At 44.0% G+C, this 24,652-nt stretch overlaps 1 long non-coding RNA gene across 1 annotated transcript in view; it reads left to right on the top strand.

The window, feature by feature from the left end:
• The window catches only part of LOC130540484 (uncharacterized), a 51,134-nt gene that overhangs the window by 1,103 nt on the left and 25,379 nt on the right, over positions 1–24,652 (top strand). The window contains exons 2-5 of the long non-coding RNA XR_008954452.1: positions 8,332–8,488; positions 17,267–17,534; positions 21,891–22,034; positions 22,698–22,852. This is a non-coding gene — a long non-coding RNA (uncharacterized LOC130540484). The remainder of the gene's footprint in view (positions 1–8,331; positions 8,489–17,266; positions 17,535–21,890; positions 22,035–22,697; positions 22,853–24,652) is intronic.

Raw genomic sequence — 24,652 nt, 5'->3', positions numbered from 1 at the left:
CACCTCCTCCTTTGAGAAATTCATGAAGATGTGGATAAAATGTGATGCCTCAAAAATACACACAAGAGCCCAGCAGCAAAAGCATAAAGAGCACTGAGCCCTGGAGTGGCAAACTCCAGCTGCTGCCCGCAATCTCTAGGCGCTGGTCAGGCGTGGAGTCCAGTCGGGGGTGGAGTCCATCCGGGCAGGCTTCAGAGAGGGACATGGCCGCCTTGTTCACTGTGAGACACAGTAGCAGAGGTAAGAAGCCACATTTGCTCATTTCTGCTGGCCAGCATAATTCCACAAAGCCCCTGGCACTGTGACAACGTGGAGCTATCTGGTGGGTTGCTTTGAAGACAAAACAGAATAGAGCACAGAGCACCTCCATGTCTCTCACCTGAGTCCCTACATTCCTATAGTCAAAACACACATGATCCTAGTCCTTGCCTTTTCCTACACATAAAATAATGTCTAGTTGGGCGTGGTGGCACATGCCTATAGTCTCAGCTACTCAGAAGGCTGAAGTAGGAGGATCACTTGAGCCCAGGAGGCTGAGGCTGCAGTGAGTCGTGATTGCGCCACTGCACTCCAGCCTGGGTGACAGAGGGAGACTCTGTCTCAGAAAAGAAGATAATGTCTGACCAGTAGTGATTATGCCTCTGTAAAGTATAACCTGTAAGTGTACTCTTACACTTAAGCCTTGATTTGGCTCTGCTTTAATATAACTTCTGAGCAAGTTTGATGGGATTTTGCTCGTACTGAACCCTTACCACCTGTATCTGAGCTATGGGCTGAAACCCTGGCCAGAGCCGTTGATAGATCCTCTCTAAAGAGCTGCTCCCAGGCTACTGGCTTCTGTCTGTAGCCCTCAACGAGACTTCTGAATAAAACTCACTTTAATTCTTTAAAAGCTTGATTATTTTACCTTTAGTCGGCACTAGCAAGGAGCAGGCGGGAGCTGTGTCCCATGAAGGCAGGGCTGCAGGCGCTGCCGCTTCGGTGATGGGACTGAGCACTCTGCCCAGTGGGCCAGCAATACGGCCAGGACACATGGCTCCGTCCAGGCATCTGTGTGGAAAACAAGACCAGGCCCAAAGAGAAGACCAGGGCTTGGCGAGGGTGAAGGGCTGAGCGAAGAGGGAACAGCCGTACACGTGCGTGTCTCACAGACACGAAGCCCTCATGTCATAAAATCCTGGTTTGTTGCGATGAAACTGAAAATGCTACATGGCAATTGCAGAGGGCAAAGTACTTAGCATTGAATGACACTGAAAATACCCCTGCGTCAGGGCGTGTGGGATGCAGCTAGAGGTGTGTGGAGAGGAACATGGAGCCAAAAAAGAAATACGGACATTCACAGCCAAGATCCAACTCAGAAGACTAGAAAATGAACAACCCAGCAAACTTAGGAGATGGGGAAGGAAGGGAATTCAGAAGGTGATAGCTGCAAGCATCGGCAGACCAGTCCTAGCAAAATGGAGTTTAAAAGGGGGTAAGTCACAAATAAACAACACTAGAAACGAAAGTCAAACATAACTACAGATAAAGATTTTTAAAATACAATCAATCTTGAAAATAGACAAAACGTAAGTTTTGAGTGGTTGGGAAAATCTAGGAGTACAAAAGTTACCCCTGATAATTCCTAATTTTAACCTAATTAGAAATTAAACAATTGCTAACACAAAATTTTAAGACTCCAAAGGGAGTTTTCTTCCTGAATTTTACATTTTTTTATTTTTTAGAATTTAAAAATATATATATATATTTATTATACTTTAAGTTCTAGGGTACATGTGCACAACGTGCAGGTTTGTTACATATGTGTATATGTGCCATGTTGGTGTGCTGCACCATTTTTTTTTTTTTTGAGATGGAGTCTTGCTCTGTTGCCCAGGCTGGAGTGCAGTGGCACGATTTTGGCTCACTGCAAGCTCTGCCTCCCAGGTTCACGCCATTCTCCTGCTTCAGCCTCCCGCGTAGCTGGGACCACAGGCGCCCACCACCACGCCAGGCTAATTTTTTGTATTTTTAGTAGAGACGGGGTTTCACTGTGTTAGCCAGGATGGTCTCAATCTCTTGACCTCGTGATCCACCTGCCTTGGCCTCCCAAAGTGCAGGGATTACAGGCGTGAGCCACCACATCCGGCCACAAATTATTTTCTTTTAATTTTCAAAACAAATGAAGCTTCTGCCAAATTTGTAGATGCCTGGGTCTAGATGCCTCATTTAACTTTCTTCCCTTTCCTACACATCTTGTGCTAAGCAGCACTTATTTTATAAGATTTCTTAAAGGACCATGATTATTATACGATTATCTGTCCAGAATTACCCCCCTTTCCATCCTGTTTACCTGGTGCATGCTATTATTCCTTTCTCCCTCCCTCCCTTCTTTCCTAATCCAGGGGTTATCCCTGCTGCAAGAATCGTTGCCATCTCTACACAGGAATTCTGCACAGGGAGACGGCCCATATATCAATCACTTTAAGGGGCTGGGCACGGTGGCTCACACTTGTAATCCCAGCACTTTGGGAGGCCGAGGCAGATAGATTGCCTGAGGACAGGAGTTCGCGACCAGACTGACCAACATGGTGAAACCTTGTCTCTACTAAAAATTCAAAATTAAACAGGTGTGGTGGCACATGCCTGTAATCCCAGCTACCCGGGAGGCTGAGACAGGAGAATCTCTTGAACGCAGGAGGCAGAAGTTGCAGTGAGTTGAGATTGTGCCATTGCACTCCAGCCTGGGCAATGAGAGAGAAACCCTGTCTCAAAAAACAAAAACAAAACAAATAAATCATGTTCAGCAGTTTAGCAGGAAAATTTACTCATCCTGAAACTGCCTTTAAAACAGTAGGGTAGAATAGAATTTTCCTACTCCTGAGAAAAAAAAATAAACTTACAAACTACCCTTGGCAGACTTCAAATACCTACTGCCCACTTGTTCTGGAGGCTCTGCATTGCTGGTAATATTCCTCTGGAGGAATGAGATTTGTTCTTTCAGTGGGGTAGCAGGTTAGACCTCTATCCATCTTACATGGGCGTTGGGCTTTAATCAGTACATGGGGCAAAAAATGACCTGCAGTTTCCTGAAGTTTGTCTTCAGGAATATTCTCCAACTTGGGGATTGCTACTCGATGAGTCTAGTACACTTATTTCTCTCTACAGGGGTGAGAAGTCCCTTTCTTCACTGGAAGGCCCATACAATATGTGACCAAAATAGGCATTTTTAGGCCAAGAGAACCTATCCAGTGTTGTGACATGGTCTGTTACGAAAAATTAGTTGTGAGTGTGTCTACTGGTAAGAGAGTAAAAGGAATGCATTTAAAACCTGATTTCACTTGTGCCTCTGCCACTTTTTCATGGGATCTGTGGCTTTACTGAGGACTTTTTCCTAAGAATGTGAACAAACAAACTGTAATCATCAAACAATATAGGCAGTATAAATAAAATGCTTAAGATTCCTCTCATCCTTCCTCAATCTTCCTTCTCCAGGTCAGGAGACCTATGTCTTTCTCTATATTCTTACAAACATGTAATATGTAGAATGTCTGTTTTTATGTCATTCATCGCTTTTTTTACATTTTTGTTTATAATTGTGGTAAAATACATATGATGTAGAATTTGCCATCTTAAGCATTTTTTAAATGTATAGTTGAGCAGTGTTAAGTATATACACACTGCTGTGCAACCAATCCCCAGGATGCTTTCACCTCACAAGACTGAAATTCTATGTCTGCTAGATACTAACCACCTGTTTCCCCACTGCCCCAGCCCCTGGGATCTACCCTTCTACATTCTGTCTCTGTGAATTTGACTTTTCTCTTATGAGTGGAATCATACAGTCTTTGTCATTTGGTGGCTGGCTTATTTCACTGAGCATAATGTCCTCAAGGTTCATCCATGTTACATAGCATATGTCAGAATTTCCATGTTTTTAAAGGCTGAATAATATTCCATTGTATGAATGGACCACATTTTGTTTCTCCACCCATCTGTTGATGGACACTTGGGTTGCTTCCATCTTTTGGCAAGTCATTCCAGACCTTTGAACAGTATTTCTGGAAGAAAACTTTACCCAATCCAGTCAACTCTGGAAGTGAAGAGCATATCCTCCCATATCTTCCTGCATTTATTTATCCATAAGTGCATTCCGTTAGAGAGTACCTAGTGCACGCCAGGCAATAGGGGGCTTGTTTCACAAAAGGCAGTAAAATGGACATGCTCCTGACATCATGAAACATGAATGGCTTAGACGGAATATAAAGTGAAGGAATAGGAGTGTGAGACAGGCTCTGAAAAAAATGGGCCATGTCAATGACAGAGACAATGGGAGGGTCAAGGATGGTATACTGAGAAGATGATAGTTAAGCTGAGACTGGTAGGGTATGGAGCAAGGCATGCACATGAGTGTTTTTGGTGTGGGTGCAGGGCTTCTCATTAGAGAAAATGTGCTGAAGTGGAAAAAAGCATACAGAAGGCACAGAAGAGGCTGGCATGGCAGGTGCACAATGCAGGTGCCCTGCAGGGACAGTGGCATGAGATGGGCATGGAGGGGGAAGGGTGGACCAAGGTGTGAACTTGGAGGATATTCCATATGCAAAGCATATTCTGAAGAATTTAAGCAAGGATGTGGCAAGACTGTAGATATGTTACAAAATATTAACATGGGAGAAGAATAATTTGAAGGGGAACAGGAATGGAAGCAGGAAGGTCATTAGGTGGCTACTGCAACAGTCCAGGCATGAGATAAAGAAGGATGGATCTGGGGTTGCAGCAGTGGTACTGGGAAAAAGTGGGGGAACCTGAGATATATTTTGCAATTTAAATATATTTTAATTTTAATTTTAATATATTTAATGTAATTTAATTTTAAATATAGTTTAATTTTATTTTTTAATTTTGCAATTAAAATGGGACTTGGGGGTGAATTGGATGCAAGAAGTAAGGGAGGAAGGAGATGAAGATGATGTCCTTCTTTCCTGTTTCTTTTAGTCTACAACACTTTGTTGTATTCTCCAGCATGGGGGCTTAGGTAGGCCCAGCACACACAACACATTTTTGTGGGCTTGAGCCCCCGCTCCTGCTTCTAAGTCCAAGAGCTGAAGAATGCTGGCTGCCTTAAGCACCTTTGCTTTTCCCTAAACCTATGGGTTAGAGGATCTCTTGTGTAAACAAATGTCTGCAGGTAGGGGTGCTCAGTGGCAACTCTGTTTGGCCATCCCAGGGGTGTCTGGACAACAGCATATGCAAAATAGGCCAGAGGTACGGGGACATTCTATTTGGTATTTCACCCTCCATTTTGCTAAGTCACGTGATGACTTCATTCATGACCCATATGAACTATTTTTTCAAATGTTTGAAGTCATAAGACATGAAGAGAGAGAAAAGAACTTGAAAGCTAGAGAAGTAGAAGAAACATTTGAGGCTTTATCATGCTTCAATTTTCTGTGTTTTAGGCCCATCAGTTCTTACCTTAAAAATGAGAACATTTTATTAAATTTCCCCAAGTTTCCTTCCAGCCCTACCAATTCATGACTCCGTAGAGTAATTGTCTTATTTTTAGGGACAATAAGATCATGTGAGTTTTTCAAAACAAGAATAACCTTGTATCAACAAAAAACTCAAACTGAAAATGAAATATATTTGCATTCGTGGAACCTAAAACGTGTAGAAGTACTACAGTAGATAAGTCACTTCTTTTTTATTTTTATTTTTTCCAAATTGAAATATAGGAGTTCTGCTTCTGATTGTGATGAAATAGTTTGTAGCAGACCAATGTTCTTGCCCAGAGCCACTGAAAAAGCCAGATAAAATGTAAGAAGCTGTTGAAATGCCCTGAAGAGCCATAGAGGCATCTCCCAGGAGCCACTTCCTCAGAGCCCACATCCGAGAGGAGTGTGTGGCGTGAAGAGGAGCTTTAATGGGCTGCTTGTTACTTTGGAACATCTGTCAATTTTGACAGATGGGGCAAGAGGCCGAGAACATCACCATCTTGGACAGAAGCAGGCTGTGGAGAGGCCCAGAAGCCAGCAGAGCTTTCAGAAATCTCACAGACCTAAAAACAGACTTTGGACCTAAGGACTGGGGTGATGGGGACAGCATTTGCAGAGAACAGGATGGGAAGGAGGGGGGCAGTGAAGACAAGCATTTGCTGAACTGTTCACCTGAATGGTAACAAGACTAAGAGAATTAACAGGAAGCTGCAGGAGATGCAAAAACAACTGTAGTACATAACGGGGAGAACCGTAAGTTATGAGTTCATCGGATACTCTCTAGAGGGGAGTCCTGTGTGACCTCTCTCCAGAAGCCATGCTGCATAAATGTAAATTGATTACATAAGCAGTTGTAAGTCATGGATATCTTGCTTGAAGTATTCCACAGATAGATATTCTCCAAGCAAATATTATTAGTCTTTTTGCCCCAAAGCCCAGAATTATGCCTTAATTTATTTCCTCTAGGACCTTCCCTTCACCCTCCCATAATAGAGGGAAAAATGCAACACAGCCCAACTGCTTTAATTCTGTTCTTCATGGTGTTTCAGGGGGAAACGCAAACCAGACCACTTGGGTTTTGAACCTGGCACTCCATGTGAATTTAGGCATGTTACTTTCAGACGTGCTACATCTGAAAAAAAAGCAATAATAGTACATACATAGTAGAATTGTTATGAGCATTAAATGAATTTTGTTAGCTTTGCACGCTGTAAGCACTCATTCAGTATTTATTATCGCTATTATTGGCTTATCTGAATTAATACCAATATCAAGTAGAAGCAGCATAAGCGCGTTTAGCAAAAGCACAACCAATTCTTGGGAAGCCTAAATTGAGGGCTTCATGGGTATTGATGTGGAAATATACCCAGACTGTGAATGCCATTAGCATAGTCCTTCAAGTCCTTCACCCATGTAAGCTGGATATGTTCAGATAAGTGTTTGCGATGCTCCAGCCAGATGTAGGAAGGGCAGCTGGTGAGTCCTGGAGAACATCGTCCTGGCACCATCAGGGCTTTAGATGTGGCATGGGCTTTCTTGCCAACTCGTCTGGTGTCCTCAGCTGGCAGGAGGATCTGGCTGTGTGCAGGGCCCTTCTGCCCACTGCACACCTCTGTGTTAATATCCTTCACACTAAGCACACCATTCAGCTGCTGAAGTCCATGCCTGTGAGTCCAACAAAGTAGGTGCATGTCGGCATCCAGGAGCTCTACGCGGACAGGACAACAGCAGCCCAGCTAGCTGGAACACAGGTGTGCAAGCATCTCAGAGGACCAGTGGGGCATCTGACTGGGTTGGTTGAGTGGAAGGCAATCCAGAATGTGGCTACTGTAGCTGCTTTCTTTTTTCTTTCTTTCCATTATAGAAGTTACAATACTTGCTGAAAAAGAAAATCATGTAATAATCAAAAGCATAAAGAAGGAAATTAAAATTACCTTCAATTCTACCATCCAGTGGGTCTGTTTTCTGAAAACATGGTTCATTTTGGTTTCTAAACTGTTTGTAGTACTAGAGTTTTTACTTTGTTTTTGTTTTTCAAAATCATGGCAAATGAGTGCATGAAAATTTATCCCTAGATTCCAAACTTCCAGTAATTAAATGTATGTGTCTTTTCTGCAATACAATTCATCCAAGGTGAATAAAAAATTGACAGTGATTTTGGTAACACGTCAAACGGCAGGTCATTTGTAATACATTCAGTGGCCCCCTCGCCCCTGTTCTCTCAAAGGAATTTCAGTCTTGCCTTGGTCAGAATTAAGAGGTAGATAAGCTGTCAACCTACAAGCTTCCTGGTCTAATTAATTTCGGGACAGCAATGCTGTGAGACAGTAATAAGCATCTGTTTTCTTTTTCCATTTTCTCATGAGGTTATCGATTCCTTTTTCTGTACATGTCAACTGCAAACCTGAGAATAGACTTCAAGGGAAAATTTGGAACAATGCATACATTCTAAATAAAAAAAGAAAAGAAATGAAAAATGAAGAAAGGAAGAAAAAGGAAGGAAGGGAGGAAGGAAGGAAGGAAGGAGAAACAAAAAGAAGAAAGAAATAAAAGAAAGAGCAGATGCAATGCTGCTCATTTCTTCTTTCAATATTTCATATTTAAAGTGAAATCTGCTGCTTTTTACTGTGCATATTTGTTCTTTGACCACACTAGTGTTTTGAGAAACTTAAATTATTTGGATTTTAGAAACAACAACTAGGTCACCATGGATGCTACACTATTTCTTTTCCCAAATATTCATTTCCCTTACAAAGTGGCAATTCGCATAAATTGTAATGTTGGAAGTACACAGACTTGAGATTGGAAGGGAGTGAAGTTGCTCAAAGTCGTTTAAGTTGTTGATTTTATCTCCTAGGACTTCTACGTTCTGTCCTCCTGCAGCCATCTAAAGTCAGCCAGAAAGGTTTAGGATCCCATTTCCTGTTCTTGCATCGGCTGTCCAAGCTGCTGTTCCTCTCTCTGCAGTAAGAGGGTGTTTTTCTCCCTATTCAAGAGGAGCACCAACACTTGAGGTTTGGATTCCATCTTTTCCTGCCCCTTCTGCAACATTATCTTCTCTGCCCAGTAGTAACAGCCTCTGCCATAGCTAAAGACAGACCAGAAAGAACTCTCCTGAGAACTCATACCCCTTCATAGGTACCTCCCCTCCCCTCTCCTTCCCTTTAGGGACCTTCAAAAGCAGCTGTTTTGTTCTCCTCTTTCACTTTGATCCTTTATTTCTAGCTCTGTAATATACTGTTTTTGTCTCCACCATTCCACTACAAACTAGAAGTTTAGACTCCAGAAGTTCTTCAAGAGCTTTTTATGTTGATTTTACATATTTTTTCTATTAATCAATCTAGACACACACACACACACATACACTTTTTAGCCATTTGCATTCTTGATGTCTTATGTTGATTGCCAATGCTGATGCCTCTCAAATCGAAAACTCATAACCATACTTTTGTTTCAAGCCCTAGGCCAGTATCCAATTTCTTAGTAGACCTGAGCATCTGGATCTAGACAAGTTAAAACCTAACTCATGATTTCCTCTGTTTGAGTCCACTAGACTTGCTCCTAAAGCTGACCCTTTACACACACAACTCATATGTGGTGAGTAAAGCCACCATCCCACCTGCTGTTCAACAACACACCTCAGGGTGATTCTAGGTGCTGCTCCCTAGCCTCTTGATTCCATCAGTCACTCACCCAACCCTATGGATTCTGTTCTAAAATATCTCACTTTATTACTTTATTACGGGTTCCCACCCTTTCTTACCATTCACATTTTAAAAAACCATTTACAATAACCATGACATACAACACTCAAGAAAATAGCATAAAATTCACATATATATTAGGTTGGTGCAAATGTAATCATGTTTTTGTTTTTTGGGTTTTTTTTTTTTTGCACCAACCTCATAGTATATCAGAAACAGCTAAGTAACCAGTCCTCAGGTCAAGCAAAAGAACATTCCTCGAATTCTGGAAGGTTCTGAGTTTTCTCTTCTGGGTAACATCCTCTTCCTCCTTCTGAAGGCAATCCCTAGACCAGTTTAAGAGTGATCACTTCTTAACTTTTCTCCTAGTTTCCTCTCTGACACGTGCCCTGAATTTCCCTCTCTGTGAACGGTATGTATTCTCTTCCTTGATTTTCATTTCATTTAATTTTTCATTCACAGTTATGAGTTTGAGATTCATCTACGCAGCGAAGCACAGTCGTTGTTGTGTAGGGTTCCATGGCATTAATACAGAGCACGCTTTTTTCCCATTTGTCACTTGGGGTACACTAGGTCGTTCCTAGTTTAGAGTGGATCATAACACCACTGCCTTCAGGATGCACTGCAGTTCCACTCCCTGGTATGTGTCTGAGAAACCTAGGGTGCATTCCTTGGAGTGGGATCCCAATCTCAACTGGGGATGGTCCCAGTTACCTACCCTACCACTACCTGCAGTGGAAGTACAGCATGAATTCTTAAGTGATTTCTGCAATAGCAAATGAATCCTTCTCTTTTTCCTTTCACCTTCGATGTCAAGGATCTTCCTAAGGTGCAGATCTGATGATGCCACCCTTCTGCATTGCATCTTTTTAATGACTGCCCTGCACCCTTGGACGATATTTATATTTTCTAGCAATGGCATTTAGGACTGATTGTGATCAGAGATCTGTCCTCCAATCCAGACTCCCACCTTGCCATTTGCTTACCTTGGCAGTATACAGCACCCTTACAGAAGTGCTCCCAGCTACTGCAACATGAAAGCATGACTTCAAGAGCTGACCCTTTTACACACTATTCTTCATTTGTATCAAATCCTTAGGGAAGACATTCCCTTATCTCCAGCCTGAGTGCAGTGCAAGTCCCCAGGATTCTGAAATCTCTCCAGGCATTCATTTATTATAGCAGCTATCAAGTTGTATTGAAAGTATCTGTTTACATTGAATTCATTCATATCCTGCCTTCTTATACAAAAGGGTTGGATAGATGAAATACAATAGAGATGGAACTATATAAGCAGATAAGTGTAGCTAGACTACAGTTTAAAGAGGGGAACATTGGAAATTAGACAGACAAGCTATGGGATTTCATGTGGTCATTAAAATTGGGTCCCAGAAAGACACTAAGGACAGGGACCACAAAGCAGGTGTGCACCTTCACCAGATGGTGGGAATGGGGGCTGTGTATTCCATCTCTAAATTCCCAGTGCCTGACACCTCCTCAGAGCATTAGGATCACGTGGGTGTTGAAGTGGATGCCCAGGTAACAGGCACCTTTAGAATTGCCATGACCTCATTCGTGTGCTGCAGAATGATGCTGGTGTACATGGCTAGACGATTGAAGTATTTGGAAGAACGAGTGCCATTTACAAGCTGCAATTGCTAACTAAACTGTCTATAGGGACAATCCATCATCAGCTGTCACAAAGACTGAGCAGGCTTAGGAGGTGGGAGCAATTAACAGGGCAACGATGGAGGGCCTTTGAAAATTAAATAAACACGAAGAAAAATTTAAACAGTCAGCTAAAATAACTCTTGTTGTTCTTAAATATTTAGAGCTTCCAGTTTTATAACTTTTCCCACAAGGTTAGAAGAAGAACACTCAGGATTTAGGAATCTGTCTAATAATAACTGTCTTCAATGACTTAGGGAGGACGGGCAGGTAGAAAGTGATTTGTTTTGAGACCAGCATCCTAAACTAGGTTCATTCACAACCATTGTCTGAGAGGCTGCCATTCACACAGAATAGACGCCAGGGAGGAGCAGCTCCTGGAAACTGCATCCCCTTCCTTCCATCTGCTCACCAAGTTCTGACCACATTATGGGGACCAACAGAATTTACCCTGCCTTGTTCCCTTCAAATGTGATTTGGGAAATCAGGAAATTTTTATCTGGAGCCAGTAAGAGACGGTTTTATTTATTCTGATTTCTCTTGGGAGATGCATTCGATGGAAGACATCAATATTCTTTTATATCGTGCAGCTATAGTCTTGTTAATGAACACTTTCCCATCTGGCAGTTTCTCCGTAGCAGTTCCATGCCTGGTGGTGATGGAAAGGTTTCTCAGAACACTTAGGTTTTTTCAGCCAGCCAGACAAATAGCATCCTGTAGGCTTACTTAAAGTTTGTTTTTTGGTTATATTGCTGTAACAGGTGAGTCTTAAATCCCCAAATTCTAAGAAAATAAAGCCTGAGGGCAAGGAGGACATGTTTGACACCATAGCTCACTTAAAGGTAAACCAAAATATGCCTGGAGAACAAAACAGAAACCGAGCATTACCTTAGAATAATTATTATTATTATTATTATTATTATTGAGACAAGGTTTTGCCATGTCGCCCTGGCTGGAGTGTGCTGGCGCTATCAGTGTTCATGGCAGCCTCAACCTCCTGGACACAAGTGTTCCTTCCCCCTCAGACTCCCAAGTAGCTTCCCTTTAGGATTTAAAGAAAAATGCTGAGTTAATAGATGGCACGAAGAAGGCCAGGATTACTCTGGAACCCATCACCCTGAGCCTTCACAACAGCATGGGCTCTCCTGGTGGACACCACCTGGCTCCTGCTCAGCATGATAGGAGCCACATGACTGAGTTCAGCATTCAGACTGATCAATCCCATCTGTGGCTCACATGCCTCATCCCCGTCTACATCCATCCCCAAAAGACGTCCGAGGGTGCTACTCCAAATGTCATGCCCCCAAGTCCTGTGCAAGTTCTCATCTGACCCTACGGTGCATCCCTCCCCTCCACCCCCATCTTCTGGCCAGCCTGAGTACAGTGCATGTCCCCAGGATTCTGCCCTGAGTCCCATCAAGTTCTCCTCTGATCTTTGCTCTCACCTTTTGACACCTCGCTGTTCTCTGGGAACATTCTGTCACTGCAGATGCAGGGTTTTTTTCTCACACACTGCCTATATCAGGATTAGGAAGTGGAGTTGGTTTCTCCTCTTTCTTATGTTCCTTCCAAACCTTTCTTCTCCCTCTCTCCTAACCAGAAGTCCCTGATGCTCAAGGATGTGTGTCACTGGCCTCTGCCGTCCTCTGCCCTGGTCATTGCCACTGTCTCCTTACTTGGTCCTTCTCAGTCATTTCAGACACTAGATCCAGCCACAGCTTTGTGCACACTCCATCCTGATCATGATCTACATTCTGATCATCATCTACACTGTTGTTTCAAACCTCATGGATGCCTAGGGTGGCCATATGTCATGGTTTCTCTAGGAGTGTCCCGGCTTAGGCCTATTGTCCTGAAGTAATTATCATCGGCACCACTTTCATTCTCATGCCTCCCCATTTGGAAGATAAATTATAGTGGTGGTCTTGTGGTCGGCCTGATATCTACTCCTCTGTCGCTGCTTTCTCTTCATCTATGTTCTCCTCCCTCCCACTTCCACCAGTCACTCCTCCATCATATCTGGGATCTTGGGCTCACCAATATATAAGAGCTCAACTCTGAGCATTCAAAACATGAGTGTTGCCTCCTATTCTTTCAATTCCAAAGCAATTTAAACTTCACTGAGATCTTCCATTTGACAATCCCTTCACTCCCTCTGTGGACTGTCATTACAATCAACTTCCCGATGCCCTCTACTCCAGTAGAATTCCCTGCCAAACCCTAACCTGCTTTAGTGTAAGTATCTTTCTTCCTTCTGTGTCCAAGCAGAACCTGATTTTAAAAGTATCAATCACTCAACTGGACTGACTGGTTTCATCTTAAATCATGACTATAAATCTCAAATGAGCAATGATTCTACAGACCAATCCTATTCAGGTTCCCCCAATTGCAGTCTGCCAGTGTGTCAGGCAGTGGTCTTGAAGACATAGAAATAGAATTTACCTCATCTGAACGACAGAAAGAAAATAGATTAGAAAAAAGAAAACGAAGAGAGCCTCAGGAACCTGTGGGACTCTGACAGAAGATCCAACATTCATATTTTGGGAGTCTCAGAAGGAAAGGAGACCATGAGGCTGAACGAGTATTCAGAGACATAAGGTTTATATATTTTGTTTATATAAACAAAGGTTTATATATTTTGCCAAATTTGGGGACTTTCTGCTGTTGTGTGTTTGAATACTCTTTCTTTGTTTACATATTTTGTTCAGCTTTTTGAACAAATCCCAAATAGAGTACACCTAAAGAAATCCGTGCCAAGACACGTCATAATTATACTTTTGAAATCCAAAGACACAGAAGAAACTCTTAAAAGCAGAGAGAGAGAAATGACACATCACTTGTAGGAAAACACCCACTCAAATGACAGCAGATTTCTCATCAGAAACCACAGAGGCCAGAAGAAAGTGGTACAGCATTTTTCAAGGGCTGAAAGAAAAGGATTGTCAATAATGAAGTCTAAACCCACTGAAATTATCCTTCAGGAAAATAAAGGCATTTTCCTATGAAGGACAACTAAAAAAATTGTCTCTAAAAGACCTACCCCAAATGATTGCTAAAGGTAGCTCTTCAAGCAGAAAGGAAAAGCTGAAACGAAGAATCTTGGAGTTATCGGAAAGGAGGAAGGAACGGTGGAAAAGGCAGGTAGACGGAGACACAAACGAGACTAGGCTTTTATCTGTGAGTTTTAGAAACCATATTTGATGAGTGAAACCAACATAACACTATCTGATACTCAAGATGATATTTAAAAATGGGACCATAAAGAGGCCTAAATGGAAGTTAGGTTTCCACATTTCACTTGAAGTCATAAAATACAAAATCTAATATTACTCATTAAAAAACAACAACAACAAAAGAAAACCTCCTGTCTCAACCTCACCTTCCCCTTCACTACTTTTTCATCTCTCTGACATTTTGCAGCAATGCTTCTTAGAAGAGCTTCACTCACCATCCCACCCTGATTTTGTTTCCCTTCATACCACTCCATCCAAAAGGATCTTTTCAAAGTCCTTTGCAATTCTGGCAAGAATAGACAGCTGATATTTTCCCAAATTGTCTTCGAGTAATCAAAGACATTTTCCTGTCAGCTCTCTCTGATGTCAGGATTATTCAGAATATGTATTTTCTGAGTCATCCTCCCTCACTGCCTTTGGTTCCTTGACAATGGAGCTATACACGTTAAAGCACAAATACTCCTAATATTTCACACGCTGGCTTGGATTTCATCATTCCTAACAATTTTCTACCTTGAAATTAAAACCTGCTTACATCTACTAAAGGCTCAGTTTTAAAACAGCACTTGAACCAGACAGTCAGTCCTGTGGGGAATGACATAATTGCCCAAAGAACCAAGCCACAACCTTTTTACTGTACAAAGAGTGAACATTTGCAAGGGTTAAGACTTGTTCTATTTTCACTCTTAATTTTTTTGATGCTACACAAAATTATGGCACTCCCAGATATGGTGCAAAATTAGAGTCTTCTTATTTTTTCTTATGTTGACAGAACTTTGAACTGAGCTATTCTGAGTTCAGTATTTTGAGGATTTCAAAATCAGTTTCAATTTGTAAAGATGCACATCTCAGTACAGAGCAACCTCCAGAGGAATGAGACCCATCTAAAGTTTAGGAATCCTGTTTTGCCCAAACACAATGAAAAGGAAAGGAAATGAGAATATATGGGTGTATGTATGAAGTGTGTATGTGTGTGTGTGTGTGTGTTTGTGAGAGAGAGAGAGAGAGAGAAGCAAATTAGAATGAAAAGATGCACTTGAAAAAATCCATTGGCCTGAGTTTAAATGTTCACTCAAGCAAGTCACGTAGCTCCTCTGAGCCTCATGTTTGAAATAAGAGGATAATGCCAATCTTGCAGGATTATGGGGATGTTGTCCATGTTGATCACAAAACCTTGCTGACCTCTGTTCTCCATGAGGAAGACTCAAAGACTTGCTATTTCTGGCTTTGTTGGGGTGTTGGGGTGTCACATGACTCATTGTGGTCATGAGATAGGAGCAGAGAGCACCTCAAGGATGTGCATTTGATTTTCAATGTGAGGTCACACAGAGCTCTTTGGACTGCCACATGGCCAGCATTCAAACTGGTGCCTTTTGGCCTGGTCTCTGAGCAGCAGTGATGAGCAGGGAGCCTTGGCGATGTGCATTGTCATGTTCCATGGGCTGGAATTAAATTTTGTTTGTTCCAAACCCTGAGATGTTCAGTCCTATGTTCCCAAGGCATTATCAAATTTCTGCCATATCAGGTGCCTGTTACAGTGATGGAGGTCAGAGACGCTCATTAGGCAGGGATGTGACAAATGCTGCTGTTGCTCTTGCTGTGAAATCCGGTCTTACTGATTCTTCCCTGGCTTTAGGAGAGTGTTGCAAACTCCTCATACCAACCATCCTCACATAACCCCCTCCTCTTAAAGTCTTTGATGGACCCACATTCATGTGAAGACAGAGAACCAAGTTGATTTTCCAACAGGCACTGGGAGTCAACCCAAGTTATTCGCTTATTGGTTGGAGGCAAGTAGCCGTAACCCTCATGGTAAGCCTGTGACAGTGCAAGTTTAGGTAAGATGCCATTGTGGTGTCTCCCTTCTCTGCCAGACTCCATTCTTGTTGCACTGACCTTGCAGTGAGACAGCCCTGAATCCTGTGCTATTGAAGATGTGAGGCCCTCCTAAATGGCCTGCTTTATGGAAGATTTTTTGGTACTTCCATCACCACATCCACAGAGAAGGCAATTGTAGGCTAAGGGATAAGGGGCTGTGATACTGCTGGTGCAGTGAGCCGCTCTGCATTTCCAAGGCCTTATGCTTGCTATAAACACCATCGTTGCCGGCTCTGCTCTTTGCCAGGGTGCTAATGGTCATGGTGGAAGGCAATGAGCAGACAGGAACCACCCTGGCCATGGCTGGCCTTCACTTCCCTCCACCTGCAGAGAGCCACGGACCCTTCTACTGCTGATGCTAGGAGACCAGCCAGACACCACTGCTGACTCCACCCATGCTCCCTCCACTTGTTCACACCTGCCACATGAATCATCCCAGAAAATGACTTCCACATGTCACCTCTGTGTTTCTCTCATGGTTCTCCATGCTTTGAGAGCACAGGCAAACTCCCTGTGTCAGTCAGCTAGGGTTGCTGTGACAGAGCACCACAGCCTGGTGGTTTAAACCACAGAGATTCATCATCTCCCAGCTCTGGAGGCTGCAAGTCTAAGATCAAGGTGTTGGCAGGGTGGGTTCCTTCTGAGGCTGTGAGAGAGAACCTGCACAGGTCTCTCTTCTGGGGGTTTGCTGGCAGCCTGTGGGTTCCTTGGCATGTGAACGCATCACCCTGACCTCTGTCTCTATCTTTGGCATTCTCCGTGTTTGTGTCTGTCCTTGTGTCTGAATTTCCCGTTTTTTACAAAGACGCTAGTAATATTTGATTAACCACCTACCCCTCCGCCCCTGCCCCCGACCAACCCACTTGCCAGGACCTCATTCTAAATTGACTGCATTGGCAAAAGCCTATTTCCCAATAAGGTTACATTCTGAGGCACTGGGGGTTAGGACTTCAACATATGTATCTCAGGAGGAGGTGCAGTTCAGCTCAAAACACTCCCACAGTTGAGCAACCCAGGCTCTCCACCAGGTTTTCCAACCTTCCTTTTCCATCTTATATTCTGAATTCCAATATGCTTTCCCACCACGCCTGTGGTAGCCAGACTGCTTGAACACTTCCCTGCCTGGGGGTCTAAGCCTTCCTTCTCAGGTCTATCCATCCTTTAACATCTAGCTAAATCACTTTTGTGGAGGGTTTTGAGATTCCTCCAACCTTGGTGATATGGGTGAGTGCGCTGAATTCAATTTGTTGCATATACAACAGGTTGGGCAGCTACTCACGGGCTTTCTTGCAATTATCCTATCTTCCAGGACAGTATCATCCCTAGACCTTGGCAAGAGAGACCACTGAGTGAGGCATCCATGGAACCCAAGGAAGAGGCCTATGAAGAACCTGCAGTCACCTTCTAGACCATTCTCCCTCACCAAACTGTCCCCTCCAGAGAGCTGAGGACTGGATCTTCCCATGCTGACACCTCCAGTGGGAAAGAAAATTCTAGATTCAGCTCTGGGTGTCCAAGTCATTATGAAGGCATATTTGTCAAGGTGGAAGAAAAGGACATATTCTATTTAGCAGTTTGTAAGTTTGATCGATAACTTTAAAATATTTGGACCTATGGTGTGGGTGCCACTTGCCTCTTAATCAGTGTTGGGTAGGAGTAGAACTTGCTATGGGCAACCTCTTTCCCCACCTGCTGCACTCCTGTATTATGACATGAGGTTTTTAAAGATAAGTACAAACTTATCTGAAAGGAAGTTGGTCCTTCCTGGCCCTTCAGCATAGTTTTAGCTGCTCCTGTTTTGTTCTGTTATCATTATTCTTCCACTCTCCTATTTTGTGCCGAAGTAATAAGATGTTTCCATGGGAGTATGCATTTGTCCCAATAAAAGGACTTTTAGTGAACCAATAGAACAAGTCCCCAAAACCCACCTCCAAGTCGCAATGATAGTCTCACCATGCAAGAGGAAAGGTGGTTTTAGGTGCAGCAGCTTATGGGGTGAGACATGGGAATGAGGCTCCTGCGTCTTACATGGCACCCACTCATGCCTGCTGTGCAAGTCAATTTCTATGTCTGCCCCCAGGCAATGTCCAGCCACCTACTGATCGTATGTGATGGGGGGTGAGGAGGAGATACTTTGCATGGCCCCCAGTGACAAAGAAGAGGCCCTTAGCTATAGCTACTCTTGCATGAGTACAGGGGAGGATTTCTCAAGGAGCAGAAATAGCTTCTCCTTGAATGTATTTGGCAATTTTCAAAGGCATATCAGATGCCAGAAAATTAATGCAAAGAGCTGATGTTGGCAAAAAGGCATTTGGTTGAATACAAACTCACCTGGATTTTTCCTTTCTGTAAATGGGAAGAGACTGTGGCTTTTCTTTTCTAGGAGCACCAGGAAGGGTTGGCTGTTCCCAGGTAAGAGGGTGGCAGCCAAGCCTTCCCAGTGGCTCACACCACCTCCTGCTCCCTTCCACCACCAACCCTCTGGGGAGCGCTCTGCCTGGGGGCTTCCCTCAACCTCCCTGCTCCCTTCCCCCTCAAGGACATAATGACTGAGCCCCTGTTGCTCTGTCACAGTTAAACTAACTTCACTTCTAAATATTCACTTGGGCAAAAATATTCTCTTTAATATTTTTCTTCTCATTTTTTTTTCTCTTTGAAATCTTATCTAACTACTTGAGTAAAACCTGTCTTCCTTTTCTCACTCAATTCTATTTTTGAATCAGAATATTACTCCTATCATGGTTTAAGTATAGGACTGACACACCACCTCAAAGCATGTCAGGAATTGAAAGCATCTTCTTTTTTATATTTGATACAAAATGTATCCTGGTCTTGCTGTCTGCTGCTGGCCCCGTGCTAGTTTAGAGGACAACTTCTCTTCACTGAGGAGAACACAGAATCCTGGAGATATTTTTGATGAGTAGTGTAAGTCATTTCCACTATCAATAGCTAAGTAAATGTTATGAATCTTTTCTGTAATACCACCATAATTCAAGTAGTTCTGAAATAAAAATAAAGTAAGGTAATGAAAAACTATCCATCACTAAGTAAGGAGGTTTTCTTCTGAGGCCAATAGACTTGTACGTACACATATGAATGTTAATTTTACTTTTTGTGGGCAGAGTGTCATTTGTCCATCTATTACCTATCTCTTTTTTCTTCCTTAGCCACAGAACCCTTGTTTTATTGAAATAACAATGAGTCCAGCTACAAAATTCAAATTTCTCAGCCCCCATTGCAGACACTTGTGGCTGTGCTAAATTCTGGCCACTGAGATTTAAGTAGCAGATGTTGGCTGAGGCATCCAGGAAAGCCTCTTAAAAGAGGGAAAGGCAACTGGCACATTCCCCTTAGTCCTCTCACCTTTATCTTTCTTCCTGTCTGGAATGCAGACATGATGGCTTAGGCTTCAGCAGTCCATGAAGTAGTCTTGAGGTCAGAAGTAACTCGCTGAGGATGGTGAAAGAACTTTAGAAGGAACCTGGGACTTCCTTCTTTGGACTTCCTTCTTTCTTTCTTTTCTTTTCTTTCTTTCTTTCTTTCTTTCTTTTTTTTTTTTTTTTTTGGAGACGGAGTTTAGCTCTTGTCGCCCAGGCTGGAATGCAATGGCGCAATCTCGGTTCACTGCAATCTCTGCCTCCCAGATTCAAGTGATTCTCCTGCCTCAGCCTCCTGAGCAGCTGGGATTACAGGCACCCGCCACCACACCTGGCTAACTTTTTTGTATTATTAGTAGAGACGGGGTTTCACCATGTTGGCCAGGCTGGTCTTGAACTCCTGACCTTATGTGATCCACCCGCCTCAGCCTCCCAAAGTGCTGGGATTACAGGCTTGAGCCACCAGGCCTGGACTTCTTTATATGAGACAAAAATAATCCCTCTCTTCTTTAAGCTGCTATCAGGTCACTCTAGTTCTATGTAGTTGAATTTGATCCTAGTTAAAACATTCCACTGTAATCAAAAGCAAGAAATGTCACATTATTTTTCTAAATGACAAAAAACATATTTATAAGTCCCACTAAGCTGACTGGTAAGAAATTCAGTCTCAGCATGTGCAGCTGGCTCCCATGTGTACCTCTGGGCCTGACACCGTGCCCAGGAAACACAGTAAGGGCCTATGGTATTTGGCCCATCAGGATGGCTGCTAAGATGCCCATGCAGAGGGAGACAGAGCTTCCGGGTTTGATGTGGGCACAGAAGTCTTTGGCTGGGTCTGCAGCCTGGGCAGCCCAATCCAGCCCTCTGGGTGTACAAGGCAGCCATGTCTCTCCCCTTGGGGTCCTATGAGTTCCAGCACTGACCTCAACCTCCCCAAGAGGCTCCCCCAGACTCACACCCCTTCCCAGAATCAGGGATATCCCCAGTCTCCAGGCCAACCCCTCTGCCTTCATGTTTCCAAATTCTCCTCGTTCCCTGCCCTCCTTCCTGTCACTCTTGGGGAAAGAGGCTCTTGAACCACAAAGGGCCTCTCCTGAAGGCAGGTGGGCATGAAGAAAGGGGATGCCCACCCTCAGAGGGGGGCCTCTCCTTGTCCTCCTGTTCACTTGTGTGTAAGTGTTTTCCTGTGGGAGACGGGGACCACTTTCCAGACTAACAAAGGTTTCTGTGAACCAAGAAGATAGAGTGTGGAAGAGGCTTAAAAGTCTCTTTCAGAATCTCCACATCAGCATCTCCTGCTTAGACCTGTTCTTATTTCCATGGAGTATAGGTTATAAGGGATACAAGCTTAGAAAGTCAAAAGACAAAACAAAGACAGAATGAAAGGCAAAGTAGAAAGTGGAAAGATTGGATCTGAATGTGGGAGAAGAAAGGAAATGAGTACTGATTGGAGCACATAGCCAATGCCTGGGTTTATTTGGCAACAACAGCATGACTGATACGAGTCACGGTCAGAATGAAATCACTAGTGATTATTTGCCCTTTATATCAATAAATTAAAATTACTATAGATTTTGCCATATCACAATGCTATAAAAAAGCAGATTATCACTTAAACAGACGTCTGATCTCTTGCATTCTGAAATCAGGGACCAAGTGGAGTTTGATAGTGAGTAATACATGCATATAAGTCCTCATAGAATTTTAGCAGTGGCCTCTAACTTGAAATTAAGACGTTTAAGTCTTCAAATATTAAAATCACTGCAGAGTCTAGTCACGGGGTATATCAGCCACAATTTCTAATCATTGTAATGCAATCGACAATTTGCTCTTCAGAAAACACCACCTCTCTGTTTTCTCATCTGCAACATGGGAGGCCCCATTAGCATTAATAATTTAATATGCGTCCGAGCTTGGAGGAGGCAGAGAGCCTATAGAGGCAGGCTTTGTTGCTGCTGCTCTTATAATAATGATGATTGTGTCTGAGGCGCCTGGGTGTGTGTGGACTCAGGGAGGTCACGTTCTGACGGGCTGACTCCCTGAAACTTTCCGCCTGGCACTGGTGCCTGCCCAGGGAATGGGTTGTGGAGTTCAGGCCTGTTTGGGTTTGTAGCATGTAATGATAGTTTCAGGGCAACTGGTGTTGAATTTGGAGCTGGGTCTTGGGCGTTCACCATCTGATTAATTTGCCCATCTGACTCACTCACCTGCCAAGAGAGTCAAGAACCACGTCTGTAATAGGGGAAATTGGAATCACTTGTTTCAGGCAAATTTATCCAAAGGCCTTATTTTCTCAAAGTGCTACCTGCAGTTGCATTGGAAGAAAGCCCAGCGTGGCTCCTCTGAGTCAAATGCTGCATCCTTTTTTTTTTTTTTTCTTCCCTGGGCTACTGTACTTCTTTGTAAAAAGAAGAAAATTAGTTAATGGAATGAGCTTGTTAACACATTGCACTAGGGCTGCAAGAAAAGTCATGGTTGAATCAAATAATGATCTTAAGCTTGTGCTCTTAGATGAGAGAGAAATACATTGAAAGAGGATGTGCTTGACCTCTGCAGACTGAGCCTGGCCAGGTCCCTGCTTGTCCTGAGACGATGAGAGGAGGCATGATGTGGCCATGGAGTGCTGGAGCAGCCGGGAGCGTCACCTTCACCTGGCCCCTCACTAGCTGTCTGCTGTCTTCTTACAATGCTGGCGTGTCTGTAAGTGAAGTGTGGGAGTGTGCTCAGCTAGAGCCCATTTTGACATAAAAGCATACGAAGTTGATGGAAAGTGCTGGCTTCTTTGTGCTCAGGTCTACTGTGATCTGTAAACCCCCCAGAGAATTCTGAGCTCAATTCTTTCCATCCCACCTGCACCATCTGATGTCTGGCTTTGCTGTGACCACAGGGCACAGATTTCCCTTTGTGAAAAGGGCTCTGCAGGAGGCAGCCAGGAGGGAGCCGAGCCAATGGGCAGTTGGGTCACATGTGTGAAGTAGGGGTGAGTGGATGTGAACAGTCCTGTAAATGGATGGTACCTGTGGATGGTGTCAGGTCACAGGAGGAACACAGAAGGGATAAAAGGGGGAAAGCACATTGAAAGGTGGCGGCTGAACTGGAGAAGGTCCTTTTAGCTGAAGCTGCCCGTACCCTGCCCATAGCCTCTGGCTCTTGGCCTGAGGGGTTTCTCTGGATGCTGGAGCCCTCAGATCCTGCACAGAGAAGGCCTGAAGTGCAGGGGAGTTAGTGCCCCCATCCCACATGAGAACAGGCTCCAGTCCATGAGTCATGAGATGGGAGCTGGGAGTCCAAAGCCTAGGTCCCAAGCCGGCCATGGGAATGACTGGGACAGCTGAAGGTAACCTGCAATAATATGCCTTCCAGCCAGGGCTGTGCTGATCAAGGAGTCTCACTGGCTTTCCAGAAGAGCACAGAAGTCCTAATTTGTAGCCTTTGCTGACTTCCGTGATTCCAGTTCCCTCACTGACGGCAGAGTTGGGAGGAGGAGCAGTGATGCTGACATGCCACACCGGGTCAAGGTCAGCACCAAGCTGGAAGTTTTAATATAATGTGTTTAGTTGTAACTTTGTATAATTTAATTTTCAACAATAGACAACTTTCACAACCAGCTTAGAAAAATCCTGAAAATGTCCCAAGCGGGCTGGGCTCTGTGCTTCGTCCGTGCTCAGCAATTCCTCCCTCACTCAGGGCCCCAAGGGCCCCTCCTCCGTTAAGTGCTGTCTCGGACTGTTGCCTTCCCAGAGGGACTTTCAACAGTCTCTCAGTCGTGTGACCTACTTTGTCTACTGAAAGCCAGCAGGTGGTACAGACCCATCCTGCTCCACTCTGTTTCTCCTTCCCTGGAAACGAGTGGCACCTCTGGTCCTCACAAGGGCCACACTCAGCTCTAGCGGCTGCCTAGCTGTCAGCTCCACGCAGCCCTCAGCCACGGGCTTCCAGTCATGGAGCTCCACTGTAGCCTGCACCTGAGCCGTGCCCAGGGCTGGAGCACAGCAAGGGCTGGAGAGGGCATGAGTGTGAGCGTGTGTATGTGTGTATGTGCAGGTGTGTGTCTGTGTATGTATCTGTGACTGTGTGTGAGCAGGTATGTGTGAGTTATGAGGAAGTGTATGTGTGTAAGTGTGTATAAGGGTATGTATGTGTGTGGCATGTGTGCGTGTGTGATTGTGTATATGTGATTGTGTGTGAGGGTACATAAGGGTGTGTGTATTAGTGTGTATGAGGAATGTGTATATGGGGGTGTGTGTGTCATTGTGTATACGTGAGTGTGTATATGAGTGTGAGCATGAGTGTTAGAGTATATGCATTCGTGTGTATGGGTATGTTGTATATATGTTTGTGTGCATGTGGGATTGTGTGAGCATGAGTATGTGCCCATGAGTGTGTGTGTATGATTGTACATGGCTGTGTGCATGCATGTGTATAAGTATGAGTGTGTAGGTGTGTGTGTGTGAGTGTGTAAGGGAGTGTGTGAACATATGTATAGGGGTATGTATATGTGAGTGTGACCATGAATGTGTGAGAGTATATCCATGAGTGTGTATGGGTATGTGTGTGAGTATGAGTGAGTGATTGTGTGTATATGAGTACATGCATGAGTGTATGAGTGTGTCTGATTGGGGGTGTATGATTGTGTATGTGTGTGTGCATGCATGTGTATGAGAGTGTGCAAATGTGTATGTGTGTGGGGCCTCAGCACCTCTGCCTCCTTTCTTTAGCAATAGCACCCCACTTTTCTTGGGGTACATACCCCACATGATCCCTGCAAGCTGCCAGTACAGATTGCCTGACACCCTGGGAGGCAGAGTCCTGACTCCTGCAGGGGAGCAGGAAATTCAAGGGCAGCAGTGGCAGAGGCCAAAGGGGAGTGTCCCTTACTTGAGCCACCTGTGTCACCAGGGCCCAGAGCGTCTTCATGTGATCCTCGAGCCCTCCTGAGATAGAAGCTTTCTAATGTCATTTTATAAATTCCTTTCCTGCTTAAGTCAGCTAGGGAGGCAGGCTGTTTGCAAATACGAGCTCTATTACATAACTGTCTTGTGAAGGGGCCCCTGCTGTTCCACTAGAATTGTGAAATTATTTCCTGATGGTGGCCTGACAGGGCAAAGGGCAGATTAGGTCTCGTCACTGTCGGGGAGGGGCAGAGGGCCAGGCTGGTTGCTAAGAGACAGAAACTGCAAGGACACTGTCTCAACAGGATTTCTCCCAAAATCCATGTATGGGATCAATCCAATAACCAGGGTAAGGATGACAGTTGTAGACAGATAGAGGAAAGAATCCCTGGAATCCAAGAAGCATGTGACACCTTATCTTGCTAA

Source organism: Pan paniscus, chromosome 11 (assembly GCF_029289425.2).
Source record: "Pan paniscus chromosome 11, NHGRI_mPanPan1-v2.0_pri, whole genome shotgun sequence".
Classification (NCBI taxonomy): Eukaryota; Metazoa; Chordata; class Mammalia; order Primates; family Hominidae; genus Pan; species Pan paniscus.
This window is presented reverse-complemented; position numbering and strand designations above follow the sequence as displayed.